At 35.4% G+C, this 26528-nt stretch overlaps 1 long non-coding RNA gene across 4 annotated transcripts; it reads left to right on the top strand.

Annotated features, from left to right (window-relative positions):
* Positions 1-1390: 1390 nt before the first annotated feature.
* Positions 1391-22563, top strand: LOC126661339 (uncharacterized). Of its 4 annotated transcripts, none has more exons than XR_007635639.2 (4): positions 1391-1550; positions 1630-1707; positions 3360-3398; positions 22443-22563. It is a non-coding gene; the product is annotated as an uncharacterized LOC126661339 (long non-coding RNA). The 4 variants fall into 4 exon arrangements; XR_007635638.2 differs by having other exon boundaries at positions 3324-3398; XR_007635637.2 differs by lacking the exon at positions 22443-22563 and adding an exon at positions 3793-3958.
* The last annotated feature ends 3965 nt before the right edge of the window (positions 22564-26528 follow it).

Below are 26528 nucleotides of genomic sequence, written 5' to 3'. Positions count from 1 at the left end.
ATCAAAGGCAGCCGAATCAAAATCAATAAGAACGACAGTAAATAAGCAAGAACACGGCGAAATCAAAACGGCGACAAACGGAGGAATTCTTACGTACCGTATATGATTTCGAAGCATAACGATTATAGAGATCGCTGAGTTGATGTGAATCGTCAAAGAAATCGAATTGAAGCTAAACAATGAGATACGAAATCAAGAACCGTATTTGACGATATCGAAACAATGAAAAGAAACAAAGCGTGCATACTTACCGGATTGGAATGATTGGAACGAATGGTGATTGATGAAGTTTCAAGATGTTTTGAAAGTGTGGCGGCTGAGGTTTTGTAAAAGGGAATGAAAATTTAGGTTTAGAAGTAAGAAACGTGAAACAACACGTTATATAGGCTTGAAGGATTCATAAGCTGCACGCATCAGCCAAAGTCTCGTACGAGACATACAGTCTCATACGAGACACCCTGAAAAAGGGCAGGGTCTCGTTCGAGACCCTTTGTGGTCTCAAACGAGACCACAATTTAAAACAAGGTCTCTTTTGAGACCCTTTGTGGACTCGAATGAGACCACAAGGAAGAACAGGGTTTCATTCGAGACCCTATGTGTCTCGAACGAGACCAATTGTTTTTCAAACAATTGGTTTGATAAAAATGGTTGAACCATTAATGATTCAACCCAACAAGAATCAAATATGAACCGAACCACCAAACTAAAAATAATAATCGCGAAACACAAATGAAACACAACCGGAAACTCATTGGAAAACGCTAAAAATATACGGGGTATTACAGTGCGGCCCATAGCTTCTTGGAGGTCATGGTTAGATCAGTCTTCTAGGGTGGGTGTCGGACTTCCGAAGCCTTAGAAAAATAATTTGGATCACCCGGTTTCCCCTATATCTATGGGGGTCCGGGGACTGTCTTCGATCGACACACCAGATCCGCCAGGTAGGGTGCCTTTCTCCTTAGCCGCTTCTCCTGCTGCGTCTTTATTGACATCCGCCATCCTCGAATCCGATTAGTGAAATTTTTTCTAGGAGTTCTCACAGATGTAATATCCCATATTTTTTTAAATTAATACATTCCGTCGAGTTTTAGGTAATTCATTATTATTATTATTAAATATTTTTATTTAATTTTATTTGAGTCGTTTGTTGATTGGGTCGTTGTTCGATTCGTATTCGGTTGAATTATTAGTTAGGCATATGCGTTGATATTAGTTAGCTATGCAACTGTTATTATAGCCCATGAATTGTTAATTAGGTCATGTATTGTTAAAACCCCATTGGCCCATCTATTATTATAGTATCCAATTTCATGCAGCCCATGGATTCATGTAAAACTCTTTTATTTTAGTTTGTTATGAACATGTCTTGCTCTAAGATAGAATTGGAAACAGAATCACGCAAATTGTGCTGCAACCGTTTTCTTTCTTCATTATTTCTTATTTAAATTGGTTTTAAACCCTAATTTCATTAGCAAACCCTAGCCGTCCTCCCTACTCCAAATCTATGTGATTTCTTGTGCAAATCATCAACTAAAGTCTAGTGTTCATCGGTAAGTTTCGTTCATTGTTTGTTCTGTTTTTAGCTGAAAACGGTACTTCCGTATTTTGATTCGTTCTCTTTCGATTTAGCGTTATTTTCAGTTACGTTTCGTCCCAGCGATAGTAGACTCACGCCTCTTAAAACCCCATCTTTTGTTTCGCTGAACGGTATGTTATTAAACCCGTTATAATCACTGTCATCTCATCATTTTTAATTGATTTCAACTGTTTCCTTTAAACTCGTGGCTGCCGAATTCCTTTTTCTTTTTAATTAAGAGTTTGATTGTTTTAGTGATGTTACTCTCTTGATTTTAGGTAGTAAATCGTTTAGGTTCTCAGTTAAGATTCTTGCCCTCTGATTTTTGAGTTCTCGGTTATTGTTTTCGTTGTTTAAACCGAAACTATCATATGTGTTTCCAAACTCGTTTTGATCTTTTGAGATCATTGGAATTGATAGATATTAGATGATATGTTAGTTTGGTTTGATAAGGATGATTGCTTGTTAAGAAACCTTAATGAAGTGAGGAGTTCTTGTTTCGGTTTTTGGAAAACATTTAAGCTACTGTTGTGTTGGGTTGCAATTGTTATGTTATTTGGTGAAGTCGATGAGGTGTCAGTGGCTCATTTGTTACTTTGAAATTGTTTTGGCTAAATGGTAGCTTTGGTCACTGAATTTTTGTGTCTTAAATCTTTTGATTCCTAAGTTTATATTTTAACTGTTTTAAATTGATTTTTGATTTTAATTTACGAAATTGATTTCGACTTATTAATAAGTGATTTAAATAATACTATTATTTATAATTTGAAATTATTTTGGGCATTAATATTTTAAAGTTATATTTAATATTAATCTTATTATAATTAAATGATTTTAGATTTAATTATTTATTTTGACTATATTAAATGAGAATTGAGAATTTTATTTTAATCTGAAAATTTGCCAATTAGTTATATTATTTTTAAAACCTAAAAATAATATTTGAATTATTTAAACATTAAATTAATAATTATTATTTAATTTGAAATTTGAAATTTTGGGCTTAGCGTGCCAATGTGATTAAATTTATATTTTAATTTTTGGATTTCGCTATATAATTTAACAAATTAAAAACGATGATTATTTTATTATCTAAATTAATATAATTACTCGGATAATTATATTTGGTTTTAAATATCTTTTTGGTATGGTATTTTGGCTAAATTACGATTTAGCCCTTGAACATTTTTAAAACTTATTTGATTAAGTTTTTGGTTGTAACTTGGGTTACTTGAAGTTAAAGCTATTGGGTTCCGTTTTAAATATTGACTTATTATTTTATCAAAGTTGATTTTATAATTATAAACTATGGTTTATAATTGGGTATGATTACACTTATTTTATCAAAGTGATTTTGTGAATTATAAACTCTGATTTATATTTTGATAAAATATTTTGGGTCGGGTTAGACTTGAGTCACCCGACATGTGAGGTAGCTTGATAGTTATTGGTAACTCGGCTAATCCAATATTTGAGGAAATGGATTTAAGTTATTATTTATTTATTATTTCAGTAATACTTTTCGGAACAGATTTTAAAGCGGAAACCTGATAGACTTGGCTTGTTTATTTATTTGAGTATTGTGTTACTCAATGTGGTTCATTTTTGACTCAGGTCATTACGTGATTAATTGTTCATTCTATTCGGGCTACGTTTATGCTTGACTCGGTATTGTGCTAGTCCTATGTGGTGTCTTGTATTCTTAGAGTTAGGGGTTGAATGAATTTTAACTTATATATTGTTTTAGACCCGTCGACTGCTCATGCTTTTGGAGTCTACGCAGGGTTAACTGGTTGCCAAGATTCACGTGGATAAGCAAGCAGTGAGTTTGTAGTGCTATTTACCGCTTTATTAAGTACCGCAATTTATTTTAGTATTATAAATGCTTTTGAACTGTTTTAAGCGATTATGGATCTGGATTGAAACGAACTACTCGATAGGCTTGTATCGAGACTGTGTGCACCGGTAAGTACTCTGGGATCAGCGGACTAATGTCTTGCTTACGCTGGTATATGAAAGGATATGTTCCCGCCCACTCTGGGTTTATCAGTATGTTATGTCATACTTACGCTGGGATCATTTCAATACTGCTTTCCATAATCATACTACATTAGTATAAAATGTTTTGATTTAAGGGCTTTAAACTTAATAAATGTAAATAGTATTGCGAACTCATCTCAGTATATCTAACCCCGTTGTTTTCCCAAATTTTTCAGGTTTATGATTTGAAAGTTGGTCCACTCCGATTCTTTTGATTTCTCGGAGGTTTTATGTTATTTAAACTAGTTACTGTTTTCAAACTCTTAGACCGCAGTAGAACTAGTTTATATATTACATTGTTATTGCACTTTGGAATTGTCGATCTGTTCGACTATTTATTATTGGCATGTTTACTCTGAAATATTCAATTGTTATATTTAAGGCATGTTGTTGAGCATTTCAGATATTTTAATTATTTATATTCGAACTGTAATATAAATTGCTAGACTTAGGTTGGAGTCTCGGTTGCTCCAAGGCAGTTTCTCCAGGTTAATGTGTTTAATTGATTTCCGTGAGGCTTGCTACGGGTTTTGGTACGACCATACCCATACCCTAGCACCAATCACGATTCATGAAATTGGATCGTGACAACAGACAACGCCAAATGACGGACCCATGAGTCGGTTGTGAAGTTTTATGTTTGAGATACAAGCTTTAGGAGAAGGACTTTGGGCTCTGAGTATCGGAACTCGAGTATTTGATATCGGAATTATTTCTTTTATTTGGTAGTGATGGTTTAGAGTATTGGGCATTCGTTCTTTTGGATTCCCCTTGGACTCATGGGTTTTTGTCCCTTTTATAGTATTTGTGGCGCGTTTTGTCTCTTCCTTCTTTCCTAATCGATGTGAGATTTATAGCTCTCCCGTTTTTCCTTTGTTTATTTACTTTTCTTTTGACAATCAAATCAACTTCATTAGAAGGAAAAAAGAGCGAAACAGTTACAGTAAGAATTTGGGGAAATCAGAAAACCAATCCTGATGACCTGACAAGGAAACGGCGTTACGCGCTAACAAATGCGCAGCCTGATTCGCAGATCGCCTTTCAAAAACAAAAGAGATAATAAGAAACTGTTCCGCTAGAAAAACACAATCCTCGACTAAAACATCACCCATAGCTCTATCCGCATTTCTAATATCTAGAATAGCATCCAAAGCATCCGACTCCACCGTCAAATTCTCCCACCCTTTCAGCCTACTGAGAGCTTCCCGGATGCCCATTAACTCGATGCTCCTTGGATCAAAACACCCTGCAACAACAACCTGTCTAGCTTGAATAACCAGGCCTTTCTCGTCATGAACAACACAGCTTAACGCCGCCCTGTTATTATGGAAGATAGCTCCATCAACATTTACTTTGAAGCACCCAGGCTTCGGCGGACACAAGGTAACAAAACCATCCAGGTTACTACACTCGTTCCTTCCTGATCTCGCATAACTACCCCTAGCCAATCTCCACTCCAACAACTGAAGACTAGCTGAGTTAACTAACGCCTCTCTGGAAATACCAGCTTTACCCCAAACCAAATTATTTCGATTCAACCAAAGCTTCCAACATATCATGATGAACAACTCGGCATCTTCACTGTTCAAATCTTCCAACCTCGACTTGCACCAACCAAACGTATCTTCCTCCAAATCCAACGGGACATGAATATTTGCCAATCTCCAACACCTCACTGCCATTTCACACTCCCTGAAGGTGTGCACACCCACCTCATCCCTACCATGACAAATTTGGCACATAACACAGGTTTTCTAGCTAAAGCATCAACTGTTGGAAGAAAACTCGAAGCCAAACGCCAGAAAAAATTGCGAACATGAAGCGGTAGCTTAAGACTCCATAACCTATTCCAAAAGCCAGCGGATCCTTCCCTGCCTTCACATGACACCTCTCCTTGAATACTCCTGCAAACACTCTTCACGGAAAACTTCTTCTTGACATCGAGAGCCCAATACCAACCATCCGAGACAGCCCTCAAACTAATAGGAGTTGCTAAAATAATATTCTAATCATGAACAGTGAAAATATCTCTCACAACCTCCTCATCCCACTTCCTCTCCCCCTCTTTGAACAACTGCCAAACCTTACTCAGCAAGGGACGGGTGCATCTCACTAGTAACCAGCCCCGACTCTCCCTTAGCCAGCCACGGATCACGCCAAATGTCTGTACTACGACCATCCCCTATACTTACACGAACACCTCGCTTCATAATATCCATAGTAGAGAAAATACTCCTCCAAACAAAACTTGGATTGGCACCTATCTTAGCACAAAAAAAAGTAGAATTTAGAAAGTACCTCGCCTTAAACACTCTACACATCAACGAGGAAGTGTTATTAATAAGTCTCCAAGCTTGCTTTGCCAACATAGCACGATTAAAATCATGCACTTTTTTAAAGCCCAAACCGCCAAACCTTTTCGGTTTGCAAAGTTTCTCCCACCTAGCCCAACACACGCCCTTCTTATCCTCTCGATTTCTACCCCACCAGAAAGAGTTCATCATACGTTCTAACTCTCCACACAAATCCAACAGAATGAGAAACACATTCATAATATAATTTGGGAGAGCTTGAGCCACGGTCTTTAACAAAATCTCTTTACCCCCTCTCGATAAGGATTTCGAATTCCACCCCTTGATTTTATGCCAAACTTTCTCCTTAACGAAGTTAAAAATTTCCCTCTTGTTGTTGCCAATAAGAGATGGCAACCCTAGGTACTTTCCTTGATCACAAACTTCAGCCACTCTTAACATAGAACAAACATTGTTTTTCAGCTCCTGGTCCACGTTGGGACTAAATAAAATGCTTGTTTTATTGAAATTAACACGTTGGCCGGATATACTCTCATAGACCTCCAATACCGACTTCACCACCTCCGCTTCTACTGTCGAGGCCCGAAAGAATAAATAACTATCGTCCGCAAAAAACAGGTGGCTTACCGACGGAGCACCCTTGCAAACCGTAGCTCCATGGATCCGACCAATTCTCTCCTCTTCCGCTAACATACAACTGAGACCTGCAGCGCAAACAATAAACAAGTAAGGGGATAACAGATCTCCCTGTCTCAACCCCCGGAGTGGTATAATCGGATCATCATCGAAATTATCACCCATACTGGTATACCGGACTGACGAAATACAAGTCATAATTAGCTCAATCCACTTAGTACTAAACCCCATCTGCACCATCATATACCGAACAAAACTCCACTCTAGCCTGTCATAATCTTTACTCATGTCAATTTTCAAAGCCGCAACACCCACTTTACCACGCCTTCTCCTCCTCAATGAATGACCAACCTCGTACGCCACAAGGAAATTATCCGTTATGAGTCTATTCTCTACAATTGCGCTCTGATTTTCTGAAATGATACCAGGCAAAATATGTTTCATACGATTAGCAAGAACTTTAGACAAAATTTTATACGCCATGTTGCAAAGCGATATGGGTCTAAGATCAGTTACAAGCTCCGGCTCCTTAATTTTCGGGATAAGAATAATCCCTGTATCGTTCATCCCATCCTCTAACCTCCCAGACTGCATAAAATGCTGACACATCACAACCAGATCATCCCCAACCACACTCCAGAATCGTTTGTAAAAGGCTGGATTCAGTCCATCAGGGGCCGACGATTTTTCGTCATGCAAGCTGTAAACAACATTTCTCACTTCCTCTTTCGAGACCATCCTGAGCAGGCTCTCGTTCTGAATCTCATCCACTCTCCCTCTAATAATCAGCTCTATATCTGTAATAACATTACTAGAATCACAAAACAAGGACGCGAAGTACCTCCTCACAATACCATCAACCTTCTTAACTGACGACTTCCAGCTACCATGCTCATCTTTAAGCTTCATAACCCTACTTCTCCTCTTTCTCTCATTTGCAGCGGCATGGATATATTTTGAGTTTGAGTCGCCCCCTCCTAGCCAGAACTTCTTGGCTCTCTGTCTCCAGTACACTTCCTCCTCTTCTAAAGTATGATGTAACTTCCTCGAAGAGTTCTCGAAACTTCTCATTCCCACCTCATCCTGTATCAGCTAAAAAATAGAAACCTGCTTCTTTAACACCTCAATTTCCTTCTGAAAATTCATCCCCGACCCTTTACTCCATCCACCCAAAGCTGAAACCACACGATTAATATTCTGGGAGATAGAATTCCCAGACCTGCTCCTCCAACTTTCAGCTATAACCACATGACACTCCTCCTTTGCCAACCACGAATTTTCAAAACGAAACCTCCACTTATTCTTTCTAGAATCTTTCACACTCCTCCTTTGTTTATTTACTTATTCCATCATGTAGTAGTATTACTTTAGGTGATTTTATTACTATTGCTATTATTATTATCATTTCTTATTTCACTCAATAATGAACAAAATAGATTATTCAAAAGATAATATATGATAATTTTAATATATTTGTTTTGAATTATGGAAGACACATTTTTCAATAGTTTTTAAAATGGGTTAATGTCAAAAAAAATCACGAACTTTACACGTTTTCTCATTTTAATTACGAAGTTTAAATTTTCTCATTTTCATACACGAACTACCACTTTTTCCCAAATTCATACACGGTGCTGAGGTGACACTCATTCATTGGTGTAAAATGACCTCCACCTCAGCAAATTACACCAATGGAGCCGTGACACCTCAGCACTGTGCATGAATTTGAGAAAAAGTGATAGTTCGTGCATGAAAATGAGAAATTTTAAAGTGCATGATTAAAATGAGAAAACGTGTAAAGTTCGTGAATTTTTATGACATTACCCTTTTAAAATCATATCAAATTTTATAATTACGAATATTAAGTTAAATTTTATAAATCAACTAGTAAAATAACCCTCGTTTTGCCTCAGAATTAATTAAAATAAAATTAGAATTTGAACTTAAATTCAAGAACAAAAAATTTTGAGTTAATGTCATAAAAATTAACGAACTTTGCACGTTTTCTCATTTTAATCACGTAGTTTAAATTTTCTCATATTCATGCACGAACTACCACTTTTTCTCAAATTCAGGCACGATGCTGAGGTGTCACGGCTCCATTGGTGTAATTCGCTAAGGCGAATGTCATTTTACTTCAATAAATGAGTGCCACCTCAGTACCGTGCATAAATTCGAGAAAAAGTGGTAATTCGTGCATGAAAATGAGAAAATGTAAATTGCGTGATTAAAATGAAAAAATGTGTAAAGTTCGTGATTTTTTTTACATTAACCCAAAAAGTTAATATTGTTAGCTATTTAGAAATAATTATGCTTGTTTCAATATAAAAAACTAAATATATACACGACACCCATTTTATTTTAATATTAAAATTTATATTACGATATGAAATGCATTAAGTGCCATAAAAATAATTACTAAAATCAAAAAAAAAAAAAGCTAATTTACTTAGTGAGATGGAAGAAAAATTTGTAATAATTAAATGGACTCTTAATTTTAAGGTTCATTCTTTTTTTTAAATTTTTTTTATTCGCTCTCATAAAATAAAAATTACTAAAGTAATGATGGATGCGGGCATTTCAACGACGTTTAAACCTAAAAAAGGTAAAGCCGTTCGATTAGCTCTCCAATTCTTATGTCAGTATTTAGTTTAAGGGAGAATAATAATATGTTGTAAATTGTGCGTTTTAGGCATACCTCAACCTCCTTATATAGTAGTAGTAAGTGAATATCTTGAAAGGGGTTCTTATTTGATACATAAATCTAAATAGGAAAAGGATTCTTATTTGGCTTGTGAGCTTATTTAGTAATGAATATCCTAAAAAGAATTATATTTCTTGTATGGGAGTATGACTCCAAATAGGAATGTGATTCCTACTCTTCTAGAAGATATTTGTCTTCTAGAATCTCTTTCATAATATTTCAGTTTCCATCATTCCCCCCCCCCCCCCCCCCTCTCCCGCCACAAGTAAGCTAATGTTTAAGTATTTATGTTTTGTTTGATTTTTAGCCTTTTTTTGTTGATTTTTACACGTTAGCAAGTCCTATTTTTTGGCGAGTCTCTTTTAAATTCTTGGTGAATCTCTTTTGATTTATTTTAATACCTTATTTCTAGATACTTTGTTATTCATATTTTGGTTACTTTGTGTTCTTGAAAGTTAATTTTCTGATTTTTGTTTGTTTATTCTCTTTTTTTTCTTCGTTGAGATCCTCCTTGACGAGTTCCTTTGGCGAAGCCTATTCTCTTGACAAATTTATTGACTTCTTTTTGTTGTTTTATAGGCAACATTTTTATTTGACTCCTCATCGTTGGGTGAAACTTATATATTGGATGAATCTTCATCTTTGAGTGAATCCTTTGTACTGGACAAACTCTTATCTTTGGGTGTTCCTTATATTGGGAGAACCTTCATTTTTATGTGAATTCCTTATTGGGCAAACCTTTATTGTTCTTTGGGAGGAACCTCTATTGGGCGATGCCTCTTTTGCGTTAATTTTTTTATTTTGGGGTTTTGAACATTTTTTGTTCAGGACTCGGTTAAGTCTTTTTTTTTTCTCCTGTATTTTTCTTTATTATTACATAACTCCTTACTTTCCATTTGGTTTGCTATGTTTTATCTTCAAGTACTTGATTTTTGTTGGTTGTGATTTTTAGTTTCTTGTTTACTTATCATTTCTCTTTATTCTTGATGTCCATTCTTTTTTTCTTGGCTTTAAGATTTTAAGATTGTTTTTTCTGTGTTTTTAATGTTTGTCTTTATCTTTTTTTATGGTGATCCTTTTATTTCAGCTCTCTTTTATTTAGGCGATGTTATTACATTTGGCGAAGTTAACATCTTTGGGATGAAATTCTTATTTTAGCGGTATATTTGAATGTTGGTCATGTTTACTCCTTTAATGAGTGATTGTTTCTTCAAGACGAGTCTTTTTGTTTTTCTTTATACAATTTTTTCTTTATTTTAAGAGTTTTTTTTCATTGGACAAATATGAGTCCTTCAAACTCTTCCACAAGTATACTGATTTCATAGGGTATTTATGCCTATTTTTGAGATCTAGACGTTCAATTTATTTTGAATTTTCTTGATTTTTGATTTTTAGGCGTGTTGCCTTCCTTTTTAAGATTTGTTCCTTTTGGACGAGTTGTCTTTTGTTTTTTGGGCGTTCCCTTTCGTTTTGTTTTTTGAGAATTTCACCTTCCTTTTGCCCTCCTTATTTGGCTTGTGAGTTTATTTAGAAATGAATAAATAGGATGATATTACTTGTACGGGAATATGACTCAGAATAGAAATGTGATTCCTGCTCTTTTAGAAGATCCGTGTCTTATAATATCACTTTCATAATATTTCGGTTTTCATCTCTCAAGTAATTTTTTTTGTAATATAATCTTTTACTGTGATTTGTTTGTGACATATTAATTATAGGAATAACTCATTTTCAAGTCCTTAAATTATACATGTTTTGTTCATCTGGTCCTTAAACTATTTTTTTGTCCTTATATGGTCCTTCAACTTAGCGAAAAATTATTTCGAGTCCTTGATTGACAAAAACGATGCCGCTCAGGTAAAAAATTGCATTTTCAAAAATAACAAAACAATGTTGTTTTTATCGTTCAGGGACTTGAAAATAATTTTTCGCTAAGTTGAAGGACCATATAAAGACAAAAAACAATTTAAGGACCGGATAAATAAAACAGGTATAGTTTAAGGATCTGGAAATGGATTATTCCTTAATTATATTTCTTATATCATGTAATTATATTTTATATTTTTTTAAAAAAATATTATTTGATTTGATTTTCTCTAAAAACGTCTTCCATTTTTTTTAAAATTTATCTTGATTTTGATTTTTTTTTATAATTTATCAACTTTTAATTTGAAGTTAAACTTTTATAAACATATTTCCTATCTTGATAAATTTGTTTTTTGCATCTTTAATTTATTATGCTAATGATGCAGGATATTTTTATTTTTATCAAAATAGAAAATTTGTGCATAAAACTTAAATTTAAATTAAAGTTGATAAATTACATTTAAAATTTATAAAATGTGAAGATATTTTTTAGAAAATATTAAATAAAATAATTTTTTTAAATATAAAATTTATTTCGATAGCATAAAAAATATAATTAATATGTCACACCCAAACAACAATAAAAAAATTATATTACAAAAATTTAATTTAGAGTGAAAGTCCACATATGACCTTAGTGATTTTTTTATTTTAGAAGAGCGAATCTAAAATTATAAAAAAGAATACACTTTAAGATTAAGAGTCCAATTAGTTATATTTCCAAATAGTTAATAAAATTAATTTTTTTGTTAAAAAAAGATATAAAAAAAATTTCTCGTTAAGCAAATTAAATGAAATGACAGTGCTGTAAATTTGTTCATTATGTAATTGGAACAAAAATTGGGGCACTTGTTAAACACTTTTCCAATTTTTACTTAAATAGCCCTTAAAATATAATAAATTTAAGAAGGTTTTGTTATACATTAAGCTAAAAATGAGGTCATTTGGTTACTCTATGTAAAGACAAAATATAAACCATCTAGCTATAGTACATTTTATGTAATTAAATTAAGGCTTAATTACTTAAAAATCACCCACCTTGTAATTTTTTTTCATTTGTACCATGACCTAGGAAAATTTTTAATTGTACCCTATTTTTGATTTTTATGTTTCATCTCTACCCTAATGAGTTGAATTGACCTATTTTCTTTTGAAATTTTTGTTTAAATTAATCCTTCATTTTTAACCTATATTCTAATAAAATGTTAACGATAATCATTTATGTATCTTGTTTTTAATATTTTCATCTTTAAATTAATTAAATTATCAAAAAATTACTCTTGAGGTACAAACGAAACATAAGAATCAAAAATAGGGTACAAATGAAAATTTTCCTAGGTCGTGGTATAAATGAAAAAAAGTTATAAGGTGGGTGATTTTTAAGTAATTAGGCCTTAAATTAAAGTCTTCGGGAGTTAAAAAAAAACAGCATCCCTAAGGGATAAAAATTCAATAACCCCCGGGTTCCAAATATCTTTATAAAATTTAGCAAATTTGCCCACAACCTCTCCGGAGGGAGATCGAGCTAGTCCTGCCACCGAGCCAACTTTGAGGTCTTAGTTTACGCCGCCATCACACCACACAGAAATCGAATATGCCATATGGCCATAATTTAAGTTGGATGTTTTCTTTCGATTTCTAAAAGATATCTCTGTTGTTATAACTTTATCAAGATCCATCTCTTGCCATCCAAGATCTTTCCAGGATTGCCCAGCAAACAAGATTGTCTCATCTATAGTCCAAGGAACTTGTTTGAAATTTTTTAAGTTCCTTGCTTTCCAGATTCCACAAAGGGTGAATGCAAACAGGGAGTGGAGAGTATTAGCATTTGGGAGTGTAGCTAGAATCTTGCAAACATTTTTTCAGATTGTTTCTAGAGGCTCCCCTGGGATTGCACCTGTAATAAGAGCTAATTCTGATTGAAACCACACACGCAGTGCAAACTGACGCCCAAAAAACACATGGAAAATGGATTCTTTGTCTGAGCAATGAGGGCAAAAAAGGTTACTATTTAATCGCTGATTCAACGATGTTGCCACAAGAATCCCTTTATGGAAAGCTTTCCAGATAAAAACTCGAATTTTGTTAGGTATGTTTAATTTCCATAGCAATTCCCACTCTTGCTTATTAAGGTTTGGACCCTCCAAAATTGGATGTTCTAGGGTCCGGTTGTCCTTTAAAGCTATATAATATCCACATTTAACTAAGAAGTTGCCATCTCGTGTATGGTGCCATATAAATCTATCTAGTGCTAGACATTGAGGAATAGGGATGGACAAAATAACTTCTGCATCTTCCCTTCTGAATAAGGAACTAACCTTGTTATCCCTCCAGCAATTCTCTGCATAGTCTATGTCACGACCCAAATTATTGAGCCGAGACCGGCGCTAGGGAATGGGAGTGGTAGCTCCAAAACCCGTAGCAAGCCTAAAACCACTAATAATTTTTCGCATTTAAAAGTATAATATTGTATATAAAACATTTTCAGAAAACTCTTTTAAATAATATAATTATAGATATTAAAATATCATATCAGAGTTTACATTAAAATCAATCATTTGAAGTCAATTCACAAATCTGCTACTGACTCCTATTGACTACTGCAGCTCTAGGACCTCATATTTGTGCAAGTCCAACGACTTCTGGCACAATGAATATGGTTTGTCTGATCCGACTTCTATACCTGCAAACATCAGAGTGAGGGGTCAGTATTTGGGAAAATACTGAGTGAGTTTGCAAGTTACTAACGGTATTATTAAATTTACAACATCGCATACTCAGAATATAATTCATGGCTTTTCATTTTATAACTATTGTACTTAACCTCATCTTCTTGACATCGATAGCGAAGCCAACCGGTGTATCTTACATGCCTGACATCGATAGCGAAGCCAACCGATGTATCCTATATGCCTGACATCGATAGCGAAGCCAACCGATGTATCTCATACGTCTGACATCGATAGCGAAGCCAACCGATGTATCTGATATGTCTGACATCGATAGCGAAGCCAACCGATGTATCTGATTCAACTCACACAAACCAATCTAATATCTCATGCAGACCATAAACATCACCACAAGGTTGATGTATCAAAACAATCAAACATAACAAAAGCTCATACAAACAAATCATATAAATGCGATGTATTGATAGTACTAATATTCATAATATATGAAAATAACTTTAATAATAACAATACGCGAAAGTAAATTTCCACTCACAGTGACCGCTATTCCTTATATCCAAACGTAAGCTCCTGGAGACTGGTCTGTCAATCCTCGTCGAGCTTCTTGGTTCATTATACTCGTAGTCCGTTACATCTATCATAGGATTCTATCGTTAAAACATATACTTAGAGAATCCTATTCTTAAAAACTGCACTAGATACCTAACACGACAAAAGCACGAAACATAACCGTCGTGCTCTAAACGTATCCTTCTCTATAGATCTCTATTCATATCTTAATTACTCACCATGCTAATGTTCATTGCTATAATTTCTTATTAATATTCATTTTAAGACATTTGTTAGAGTTCTACACCCGTATCATGCCATCGGAGGCCAATTTTCGCTCCCGGAAGTTCCCCGGAGGTCACGATCGAAGTAGGGCACGTCGTGCTAGCTTGGCACGTCGTGCCCCTCATTTTTCATGAAGGGCACGTCGTGCCCTTCCTTGTGCACGTCGTGCACCCCTAGTGGTGCACGTCGTGCACCCTTGTGGCGCACGTCGTGCACCCTTGTGGCGCACGTCGTGCACCTCTGGTGGTGCACGTCGTGCACTCTTCGGGTACGACGTTTTTGATTCTTTCGGACCGTTTCCGAAGCCCTAAAACACTCATAATCCCTTCTAATATATACCCAGTTCATCTAGACTCAAAATTCATTAAGAATCCATTCAAAAATGATGAAAAACGACATGTTTTCGACATATCGATTCAAACGTAACGTTTCGTATCAAAACAGCTTCTTACTCAGAAAATTTCACCATCAAAACGAAACTCTTACCTTTATTTGAGGCTGAAAAATGATAGAGGATCCTTTCCTCGTTCCGTGGCCGCGAGAATCGCTCAATTCCGAGTCCGAACGAAGGAGTTATGTCGATTTTAAGTTTGATTGCGTTACGAAACTATGTCGCACGTCGTGAGACATAGTCGCACGTCGTGCGACATAGTCGCACGTCGTGCGACACCCCTAAACAGACCCAAACATCATCTCGACATGCTCCCGACCTCCCTAACTCATTCCGACATATTTCTACATCAATATAACACAATATTCAACTCGTATATCATTGAAAACATCAAAAACGACGAGGTTACGATTGATTTGATTCGCTCAATATAAAACAGCCCGTATTCTTTAATTCCAGCAACAAAAACGTCGAGGTTACCTTAATTTGAAGCTCAAAGATGGTAGAGGACTGAATTCCTAACAATTCGATATAAAGAACGCTCGATTTGGACGAGAAACGGCGAAACGGCGGCGGAACGTATCAATCGTCATTTCCTTTCTCCCTTCCCTTCTGCTCCTTCTCTTCCTCTCTGGAATCATCTGATTCCTTTCTTTCTTTTATATACATGTTGGCTAATTTGCCACTTTGATCCTTCATTTCTTTAACTTAAACCAATTCCCTTTTAAACTTTCTAATTTAACCATACGGTTAAATTATCCTTTTAACTCAATTAATTACGTATTATTTATATTTGTATAAATAATACTAACTCAATATTATTATTTTCCGTCAAAATTTTTTGATTACTAATCTCGAGGCTTAATTGGCTAATTTACGCTTTAGCCTTTGAAACTTTTCAAAAGTTACAATTTAGCCCAAACGCATCCGCGTCCAAATTTTAAAAGGTCTCCGATTTACCCGAAACTTTTACCACATATACTATAAAACATTTCGCGGATCTTGGCGAAATAATTTCCATTTTAAGTCGTAGTGGCTAAATTACCACTTTAGTCCCTGTACCTTATTTCGAGCTTTTCTTGACATTTTTCCTGCTAATTCCAATTCTAACTTTAGAATTGAAATATAATATTAAGTTTCTCGAAAATTATTTCCAATATCGCCACCTTGGCGAAACAGGACTAGACACGTAGTCCAATTAAATGCTTCAATATTTTGGGGTATTACAGTCTATTAGGTCACTTACCTTCTGAAGCATCACCTGTGCATTTAGATTAGGATGGGGTTTTGGGTAAAAATCATCATCTATTGGTAGCTAGGGATCATTTAGGATATTAATAAGGATACCACTATTACATTTCCATCACATACCCTTTTTTTAGCAGTCTAATGCCCTGGAGAATGCTCTACCATCCCCAAGAGGGGTTAGATCCTCTCGTGGCTTTTAAGAATGATGAATTACAAAAATATCTTCCTTTTAGGACCAGGAATAAATTAGAATTTGGATTAGAAAGAATCCGCCAACATTGCTTTGCAAGCAAAGCAGTGTTGAAAGCTCCCAAATCTCTTATTCCAAGTCCCCACGACCATTTACTCTTGCAAATTTTGGACCATGCAATTCAGGCCATCCTTCTGTCTCCCCCATGTGGCCCCTACCAGAACTGAGCTATTAGGCTATTGATACGGGAACAGAGTGACTTGGGTAGAACAAAGCACATCATAGCATAGACCGGGATGACCATTAATACAGCTTTAATCAGGATTTTCTTTCCCCATTGGGATAAAAATTGCTCTATCCAACCACTAAGCTTATTTTGAAGTGTTTTCAACAAACCTGCAAAGGTTATATTTTTAGAGCGTTGAATCTGTGCTGGGAGCCCTAAATATTTGTCTTCTGCTTTCATAAGAGATAGCTTCAGAGTGTTCAAAATGTTCTACTGCACTAAAGAACTAGTATTTCAGCTAAAGCACACAGAAGATTTTGCCAAGTTTATGAGATGACCACTACAAGTGCCATAAGAATCCATAATTCTCCTTATAGCCTCTGAAGTGGTTGAGTTAATCTTTGCAAAAATTATGGAGTCATCCGTAAAAAACAGGTGACTAATAGATGGGAAAAAACGATTAAGTCTAATACGTGTTAACTGTTGATTGGAAATTTCTCTCTTAATCAGGTGTGAGAACCCTTCAGTACATAGGGAAAAAAAGCAGAGGTTATAGTGGATCTCCCTGTCTGAGTCCTCTTGATGGTTTGAAGAAATCTTTAGGTTCCCCATTTAGGAGCACTGAATAAGATAGATAAGTGATACACTCCATAATCCAGCCTATAAACCTCTTATCAAGACCTCATGTCTGTAATATCTGATTCAAGTATTCCATTCGACTCTATCGTAAGCTTTGCCGATGTCCAGTTTTAGGGCTGGAAACGAGTTTGTCCCGAGTTTTTTGTTTTTAGGTAATGGAGAATTTCATGAGCTAGTAAGATATTGTCAGATATAGAGCGACCTTGGATGAATGCATTTTGAGACCCATCCATAATCAGAGGTAAGACCCTTTAGAGTCTTGCTTGTAATATCCCGTATATTTAAATTATTTTTTAAAAAAATTTAAATTATAATTTTTGCATTCCGTCAAATTTTAGGTAATTTATTATTATTATAATGAAATATTTTTATTTAATTTTATTTAATTCGGTCGGGTTAAATTTGTATTATTAAATTTAAAAGGAAAAAAAGAAAAAAAAAGAAATGGATATGTCAATTTTTGGCATGCAAAACCATGCACTTCCTCTATTATATTTCCCACGTTAAATGGCCTATTCATTATTATCTTGGGCTATGTAATCCATGCAACTCATGTTCATAAGCCTTATTTTGACATGCTCTTTGATGTTTCAATTCAGAAACAACAGCATACACGTTTTTTTCCTTCCTAACATATATATATGTTATTTTCTTAACCTAAATCATTCCCCACACTAATAATAAACCCTAGACGTCATTATTCGTTTGTGTAATACCCCGTGTTTTCAAACTTGATTTGTCAGTTCGGTTATCCGTTACAAATTAGTTATTTTCTTGAATTCTTTGTTCTTTTGTATTTCGGCATGTTCTTGTTATGTTTTCGACTTGATTCCGGATTGTTATACGTTAGATGTAACACTTGTAATACTTTGGTAGTGTCTTTTTGAGTGTCTCATATGTATCCCATGAGCCCTTATATGTTCGATATGCATTCGATTTATTTTTGGGTATTTATCGAAACAGTATTCACATGTTTTCCAAAACTGCGTTGTTTTAGTAAAACGTTGATATCTCCCAATTGCAATGTCGGATCGGGCACCTCTTTGGATATGTTGTTCTTGAGAGGATTTACTAAAATCTTGCCAATTGGGTCGTTGTTTGGAGGCTTCTAACTCTAAAAATAACTATTAAATCGTTAGACTTCAAACAAAGCCAAAATAAATCCCGTAGGAGTCTATAAGTAGACCCCTAATTCATGTGAGCAACCCCCTTTTCCTTCCCACAAATCCTAAAACGAATTATTTTATATAAAATACATATTTCCTTCGTTCTAACAAGTCCGGATGCGATTCATTACGCTAAGTATGTGATTTTACATCCTAGTTACAAGATCTAGGCGATTTCATCAATTTTGTTCTTCGTTGGAGACTTGTGGAACCTTTTGATTTCGGTCCAGCCCTTCATACCTTCTATTTATATCTCAATTAATATTTTTTTCTTCATTATTAGGTAATGGTTTCTCATCCTTATGATTCATGATTTCGTTTTTGAGTTATTTTTCCTAGGATTGCATTTCTAGGGTTTTATATGGATTGAATCGTTGCTATTATTATGTTGTGCTTACGATACTGAGTTGTATGTATACTATGATTATTTTTTCATGTATAATCTGATATTACATGTTTTGGAAAGCGTTTGGCATGATTCATCAATGTTAAGGTTTTTCTAGCAAATTTTATATTCTAATCGATTTGATGTTTTAAATTTATGAAAAGGAGATTCTATGCTTAGGTTACTGATATGTATGATATGTTTGATGGATTTAATGTTTAAGATCTAATCTATTTGGTTGTATCACACCTTTGGCATGTTCTCGCATGTTTTAGCCGAAATTACGTTAAATGATGAATTTATGGATTTCAAGTGTTGTAATTAATTAAATGTTTCAAATTGATGTACCTACTGTTCTAAGATGATTTAAATGATGTTTATATGATTTGGGATCATTGGCTATATGATTTGGGTTGTCGAATGCATGATTTGGCTTGTTTAGCATGTTTAGGCAATTTCTAACGAAATTGCGTTATCTATTGTTTAAGGGATGTTGGAATAAGTTTAGATCTGAGTTGGTTCGATATTTTGAAATTATGCATGATATACTACTGACCTAAATGAGTTTTAGAGTTTGAATCATAAATGTTTTGGTACGTGTTGGCTTAGTTTTCAAACTAGCTAGTTTTACATTAAAATGCTTTGATTTCGAATTTGATACTTTGTAATGACTTAAGTTCTGAATTACTTTCATATTATTGATTATGGAATGTATATGAACTGATCTAAGGTGTTTAGTTTGGCGATTCATGTTTGTTCTCGTTTTTGGGCTAAGTGCCATGAATGCTTAATTGGCTTGATTTTGTGAAAAATATGTTAATTGATTCCCAATGTTTTGCTATGGCATGTGTTATATAAAATATGATTATTAAGCATGCTAGGGCTGGTGTATATTGGTTTTTGGCTTATTTGGTTGTGTTTATCCTTTGGGGACTTTTATCGAACACTTTATAATCATGATGCTATACTTGGATTTTAATGTTTAATTTGAGTTCCCTTGTTTTCTAAATTGAAAATTTGGTATATTTAAATGATTCCGGACTTTAAAAGAATTGTTTTATTTTGGTTGGATGTTTGGTTTGGGTTAGACTTGGGTCGCCCAATTTGTGAGTATAGGCTTGGCAGTTGTGATAACTCGGCTAGCTCACCACTTTGGTTTAAACTTAGTTTTATGATTTTAACTAAGTTATTGATTTCCGAATTATGTTTTCAAAGTGGGAACTCAATTCGACTTAAATATCGTATGACTTCGGTTATGTTCAATATGTATGATTACTCTACTTTGGTTTGTGCTTTTGCTATGGATTAAGTAAGTGTGTTTGCTTTGTCTTAGCTCGTTGATGTTTGTGCTAGTCATATGTGTTGTCTAGTACTCATTAGAGTTAGGACATGTTTTAATTCTGATTTATATTGTCTAGACTCGCCGACTGTTCGTGCTTCAGAGACGAACCAGAATTAGTTGCTTGCCAGGTTATCACGTGGATTACCAAGCTGTGAGTTTATACTTACTATTTACCGCTTTATTAAGTAAATTGTTATTTTAATATATAAATATATATTGTATGTATATTTCGAACTGTTTTCCCATTATGACTTTTAGTTGGAACATGCTACCTAATGGGCATCATTAGGACTGCGTGCGCACCGGTATTGATCTAGATAAGGTATGTGATATGTGGTGGTAACTCGGTGTGAGCATAGCTCTCGGGACCAGTAGAGTAACTCGGTGTAGCTCAGCTCTCGGGACTCTGGTTATGGATTAAGAGTGGTCGGTGGTAACTCGGTGTAGCTCAGCTCTCGGGACCAGGCCTATTGGATTATGGTTATATTTAGTATTGTTGATTAGGGTTCCAACTATTATTCGTAATGTTTATATTAAATGTTTTAAAAGGGGTTTTAAAGGTTTTCCACTTGATAAATGTAAATAGTGGTATGAACTCATCTCAGTATATTTGACCCCGTTGTTTTCCCAATTTTTCCAGGGTTATGATTTGAGCGAGTCAGCTGCTCTCCAATTCTTTATTTCCTCGGAGGTTTTACTTTATACTTTAATAAAGTTAGTAAACTTATTTTATTCTTAGACCGCAGTAGTAATTAGAAGTCTTACTTGGGTTAATATGTATTTCTGTCATGTTTAAGACTCGGAGTTGGCTGAACACTTTATAATAAATGTTGTATATTATGAACTGCTAGAACTAGGCTGAAGTCTCGGTTGCCCCCTGAGCATTTGTTTTCTTGCACGTTTATGTATTTGATGGTTATCCGCAAGGCTAACTACGGGTTTTGGTACAACCATACCCATACCCTAGCGCCGGTCGCGATTCATGAAAATGGGTCGTGACAGTTTGAATTTACCCGAGAAAAGTGCTGTCAATCTTCCCTCAAAACCTTGGTGTCATCGGTAAGTATTCATCTTTTGGTTTCTCAGTTTTGCTTATAAACGATACTTCCGTATTTTGATCTGTTCATAATCGTTTCAGTGTTAAACTTTGAACCGTTTCATCTCAGCCATTCTAGACTCGATTCTCTACAACTCTATAGTCTCGGATTTTGAAACGGTACGTTATTCTATTCGTTTGAATCGTCGTCGTCTCACCGTATTGCTTTATTCTTGGCTGTGTATGTTTGTAATGTTAACTCCAGAGTTCTTTCCCTTCTTTTGGCTTTGATTTTACTAGTTTAGTATTTATAAACCTCTAGTAATGTTAGTTATTATTTGATTAATTTCAGTAGGAGGTTTGTCTTACGGTTTTTGTCAATAATTGTTTGGGTTGGTTTCGTGTTCTTCTTACCATCATCTCTGCCATGTTATTTTCTTCAAGAATGAACTTTTGATTATCTTGATCTTTTAATTATTTGTGCTTGATTGATTGTACTTGGTTCATTGTGGTTTGTTAATGAATTGATGATTTGGAGGCTTGATAAATCGGTTTTGACGTATCTCTAATTGCTTGAGTTTTGTTACTGCAACTATAAGCTTGGGTTATATGATGAAGATGATTAGGTGGCAATGTGTGATTGGGTTAGTTGATTTACTTTTGGCTAAAGGTTCTTTTGGGCCACTAGTTTATTTGGTGTTAAATTGTTTAATCCCTTAAATTACTTTATTAATTATTCTATATTGAATTTAAATATTAATTTACGAAATTGGTTTCGACTTATCAATTAGCGGTTTAAATATATTATTATTTATATATTGAAATTACTTTGGGCATTAATATTTTAAATTTAAACTAATATAAATCTATTATAGTTTATATGTATCGAGACTGTGTGCACCGGTAAGTAGTCTAGGAATCGGCAGACTAATGTCTTACTTACGCTGGTATATATATGACGAGGATTTGTTCCCGTCCATTCTGGGTCTATCAGTATGCTATGTCATACTTACGCTGGGATCATTTTCAATTCTGTTTTCCATAATCATACTATATTAGTACAAAATGTTTTGATTTAAGGGTTTTAAACTTAATAAATGTAAATAGTATTACGAACTCATCTCAGTATATCTGACCCCGTTGTTTTCTCAAATTTTCCAGGTTTATGATTTGAAAGCTGGTCCACTCCGATTCTTTTGATTCCTCGGAGGTTTTTATGTTATTTAAACTAGTTACTGTTTTCGAACTCTTAGACCGCAGTAGAACTAGTTTATATATTACATTTGTTATTGCACTTGAAATTGTCGATTTGATCGATTATTTATTATTGGCATGTTTACTCTGTATTATTTTAATATTATATTTAAGGCATGTTGCTAGACTTAGGTTGGAGTCTCGGTTGCCCCCGAGTAGTTTTGGCAGGTTAATGTGTTTGATTGATTTCCGCGAGGTTTGCTACGGGTTTTGGTACGACCATACCCATGCCCTAGCGCCGGTCACGATTCATGAAATTGGGTCGTGACATTGCTGTTAAATTTTTTGAGATTATTTTGTAATATACCGAGCAGAGACTGATTGGTTTGAAATCTTTGACTGAGGTGGGAACTTGTCCTTTGGGGATTAGAGCTATAATTGTATGATTTAATCTCTTCAAAAATCTACCTCCGTTGAAGAATTTAATGACTAATTTTGTGATTTCCTCTCCTAATATGTACCAATAGTGGTGATAAAAGAAACTGGTGAAGCCATCTACTCCTAGGGCTTTTGATCGGTGGATGGAAAAAACTGCATGTGCCACTTCTTCAGGAGTAACAATTTTAATCAGATCATTATTCATGTGATATGTAACTTTCTTGTCCAGGCCTGCAAGGGCATTTGCAATTCCCCTTTGGTTACTTGTGGTAAAAAGGTCCCTGAAAAAAGAGCAGATTATAGTATTAATCTCCTCCTGGTTAGTACACCAGGAGTTATTTGAGTCCTGAATGCCATTAATTGCATTCCTCTCTGTCTCTGCTTTGTCTTGACATGGAAAACTTGGTATTTGTATCTCCACTTCTGAGCCAATCCTGCCTTGATTTATGTGCCCAATATTGTTCTTCTTCAATGTTTGCCCTGCAGAGTTGCTTCTCCATGTCCCTAACCGAGTCCCAATCAATGAACTCCGTTGCTTTTTTCTTTTCCTGGTCTAGCAAAGAGTTGAGCTGATTACTTATGGTTCTTGAGTTTGTCTTACTTCTTTGCCTCCACTTGATAAGGCCTTGTCTAAGCAGTTTTAATTTGGAATATATTTTGAACACAGAGGAACATGGAGTATCAATCTGCCATCCCTGCATAATTATATTGGTTAGCTCTTCATGTTTCACCCATCGTTTGTCAAAGAAGAATCCAACATCTTTCTGAGTATTGGGTCTAATAAGGTGCAACAGTAAAGGTCTGTGATCCGAGCCAACGTCTGATAGGTGTTCTACCATGGAAGATGGGAATAGCTGTAGCCAATCATTAGAAGCCAGCATTCTATCTAGTCGGGCCAAAACTGTATGGAATAATTTTGTCTATTACACCACGTAAAAGGAGAGCCTGAGAATTTCAATTCCATTAGATGAAGCTCATATATGAAGCTGTGGAACTGAGTATGATTGCGAGGTAAGTATGGAATGCCCTCTTCCTTTTCATTAGGGCTTGAAATCTCATTGAAGTCCCCATAAAATACAAAAGCCCCATCAAACAAGGGTTTCAGCTCTACTAGTTCTCTAAGTTGATTTCTCCTAATAGTTACAACTGAACTTAAATAACAAAATACTAAATCAAAAGAAGTATTGCCAGGCACCTATATGGCACATAATACAATAAATAACCATGTTATTGTATAGTGAGTTTGCATTGTGAGCCCCATAAGACTGCTAACCCCCCAACCATACCAGTTGGTTCCACCAGAAAATGATGTGGTAATCCTATATTTTTGTAGCTTTGAGCACCTGAAATGCTTTATTCTTCGTTTCCATTAAGAAAACCATATGTGGAGAGTTTATTTTGCATGTGTGGTGCAAATGTTGGGTTTTCAAGGTACTCCCTAGACGTTGACAATTCCAAGAGAGAACTCTCATCCGGCTGGTAGAGTCCTGTTAGGGCCAGCCTCCTTGACCTTCAGCGAAATCTCCTCCTTCGAACTCTAGTTGCTATTGTCAGTCTCATCACTCGTGTCATCTTCATTAAGGATTACAATGTCACCCTCCTCTGTCCTCACGAATCACCTCTATTGGTAGTCTGTGACATTCAGATCAAATCCAGTTTTCTAGTGTTTTGTGCTTTCCATCTTTTGTTGGTTTATTGTGGTGAATCATCTGGTCGGTGTCTTTATCAGCCCGGTTAACACTCCTAGCTTTGCGCTTGTAGCCATGATCTGTAGACAGTGGCCTCTGGTTTGTGCTTGGAGTTCTTTGATCAACTTCGGTTGGATCATCATCATTTGTTGTCAACGGAGTCTATAGAGCATTGACTTCAGCTAATATGCTACGGATTTCCTCTTGCTCCTCCATGTTAACATGATAAGGGTTCTATGCATCCACATTAGCTGTAGCGTTGATTAAATCTATAACTAACTAAACTTGCTTATCAATGGACAAGATAGACTCTTTGTTAATGTTCCCATATTTTGCTTGCACCGAGGGATTCAATATCTGAATAAGGCTTGGAGGTAAGTTAACATTCCTTTGCTCATTCATTTATGGGTCACTCTGATTTTCGAAGACATTATCCACCACTTGTGGAACAGGATCTGATATCACAATATTAGGAACACTAGGCAACTCAGAGTTAGCAAATATAGGATAATTAGAGCAGCAAAAAATTCAACATCAGATAAAGGTTGCCCTTGTTTATCCATTGGAATGGAGGGGGCAGTATTCCTTAACCCAGAGTCAGCTTGACTATTAAGAAACCCAGATGTGTTGAACACCACTTCCTGCTCAGATGTCTCCCTATGATTGTATTCCTCCCTTTTCTCAGTTTCAGTTCTATTTGCTGCTTGAGATAGTATTTGTTGGTGGAATCTCGCAACTTCCTAGGCATGGCTGGCTGGATTGTGTAAAAGCGGAGTAGCTCGCACCTTAATTAGGCCATAAGGTAAGTACCCAGTAAATGGTATCCTAGCTTCTTCGTCTTCTATCCAGCTTCTACAAAAGTTCTTGGAATGCCCTGTTATTCCACAATAAAAGTAGAGGCCATGCATCTTTTCATAACAAATGATACCCATTCAGATCTACTTCCTGCAAAAGAGTTGAAGAATCCAGGCAAAAAAGGCATATGCACATTAATCTCTACTCTCACTCATAAGAAAAACTGCCACTACAAAGGGGCGTTTGGATTGAAATCCACATCCACAGTTCTTCTGTTCCTACTAGCTGTTAGACTTCGAGTGTGGATGATTCTTGGAGCGGGTTGGATAGTCATGTTGTGAGCGGTGGTATCAGCTGGTGATGGTGAGTTTCTAGTCGTTCGAGAGGTCTGTCGAATGGCACTGGTAGAGGGATTGTGTAGGGTGGTTGAGGGGTTTTTGTTGGGGGATGACATTGTAAAGGTTGTTTATTGTATTATAATTATCAATAGTAAAGTAATTATTTTTACGCGAGTCCTTTAAATAGTAGTGGTAGTAGAAGGATATCATAAGCTGAAACGGCCATATGGAGAACCATACCAGCATTTCGTGTACGAAACTGAAGGGCAATGATAATCGCTGCTGCATTTTGATTGTTCCAGCTTTTAATTCTTGAGACTCCCATTTTCATGATGGCGATTCTCCTATATTAACTTGTAGACACCTATTATCCGGACAGGTAAAAAGTGATAAGGAACTGAAGCGTCCAATGATGATTTCCAGAGAAATCCGTCCGGGTGACGAGCTTTCGATTTACTTGCTGGAATCTAAGCAGGCGTAATTTGTGCATAGTTGCAAACTTAGAGGATTAAAACGTAATTAGGCGTAAATAGCCCATAAAAATTCAAAGAAATTGTAATCTAAGTTTAGAAAGTGGACTAATTGCCATATCTTAGATGTTTATGGCCAATTTGCAAGTTTGACGGACTGAAATTGACCTTAACCAAACCTATTGGGTCCGAGGAACCTTTTTTGCACTTTCGGGCACCAAAATACACTTTTAGCACTCATTTACTTAGCCACCAATCCTAAATACGAATTTAATTAAAAAGATAAAGTTTTTAATTACTCCAAAAACCTAAAGGCTTATCATT

The sequence above is a fragment of the Mercurialis annua genome, linkage group LG8, assembly GCF_937616625.2.
Source record: "Mercurialis annua linkage group LG8, ddMerAnnu1.2, whole genome shotgun sequence".
Taxonomy (NCBI): Eukaryota; Viridiplantae; Streptophyta; class Magnoliopsida; order Malpighiales; family Euphorbiaceae; genus Mercurialis; species Mercurialis annua.
The sequence above is the reverse complement of the archived record's forward strand: the minus strand, read 5'-3'. Positions and strand labels throughout refer to the sequence as shown.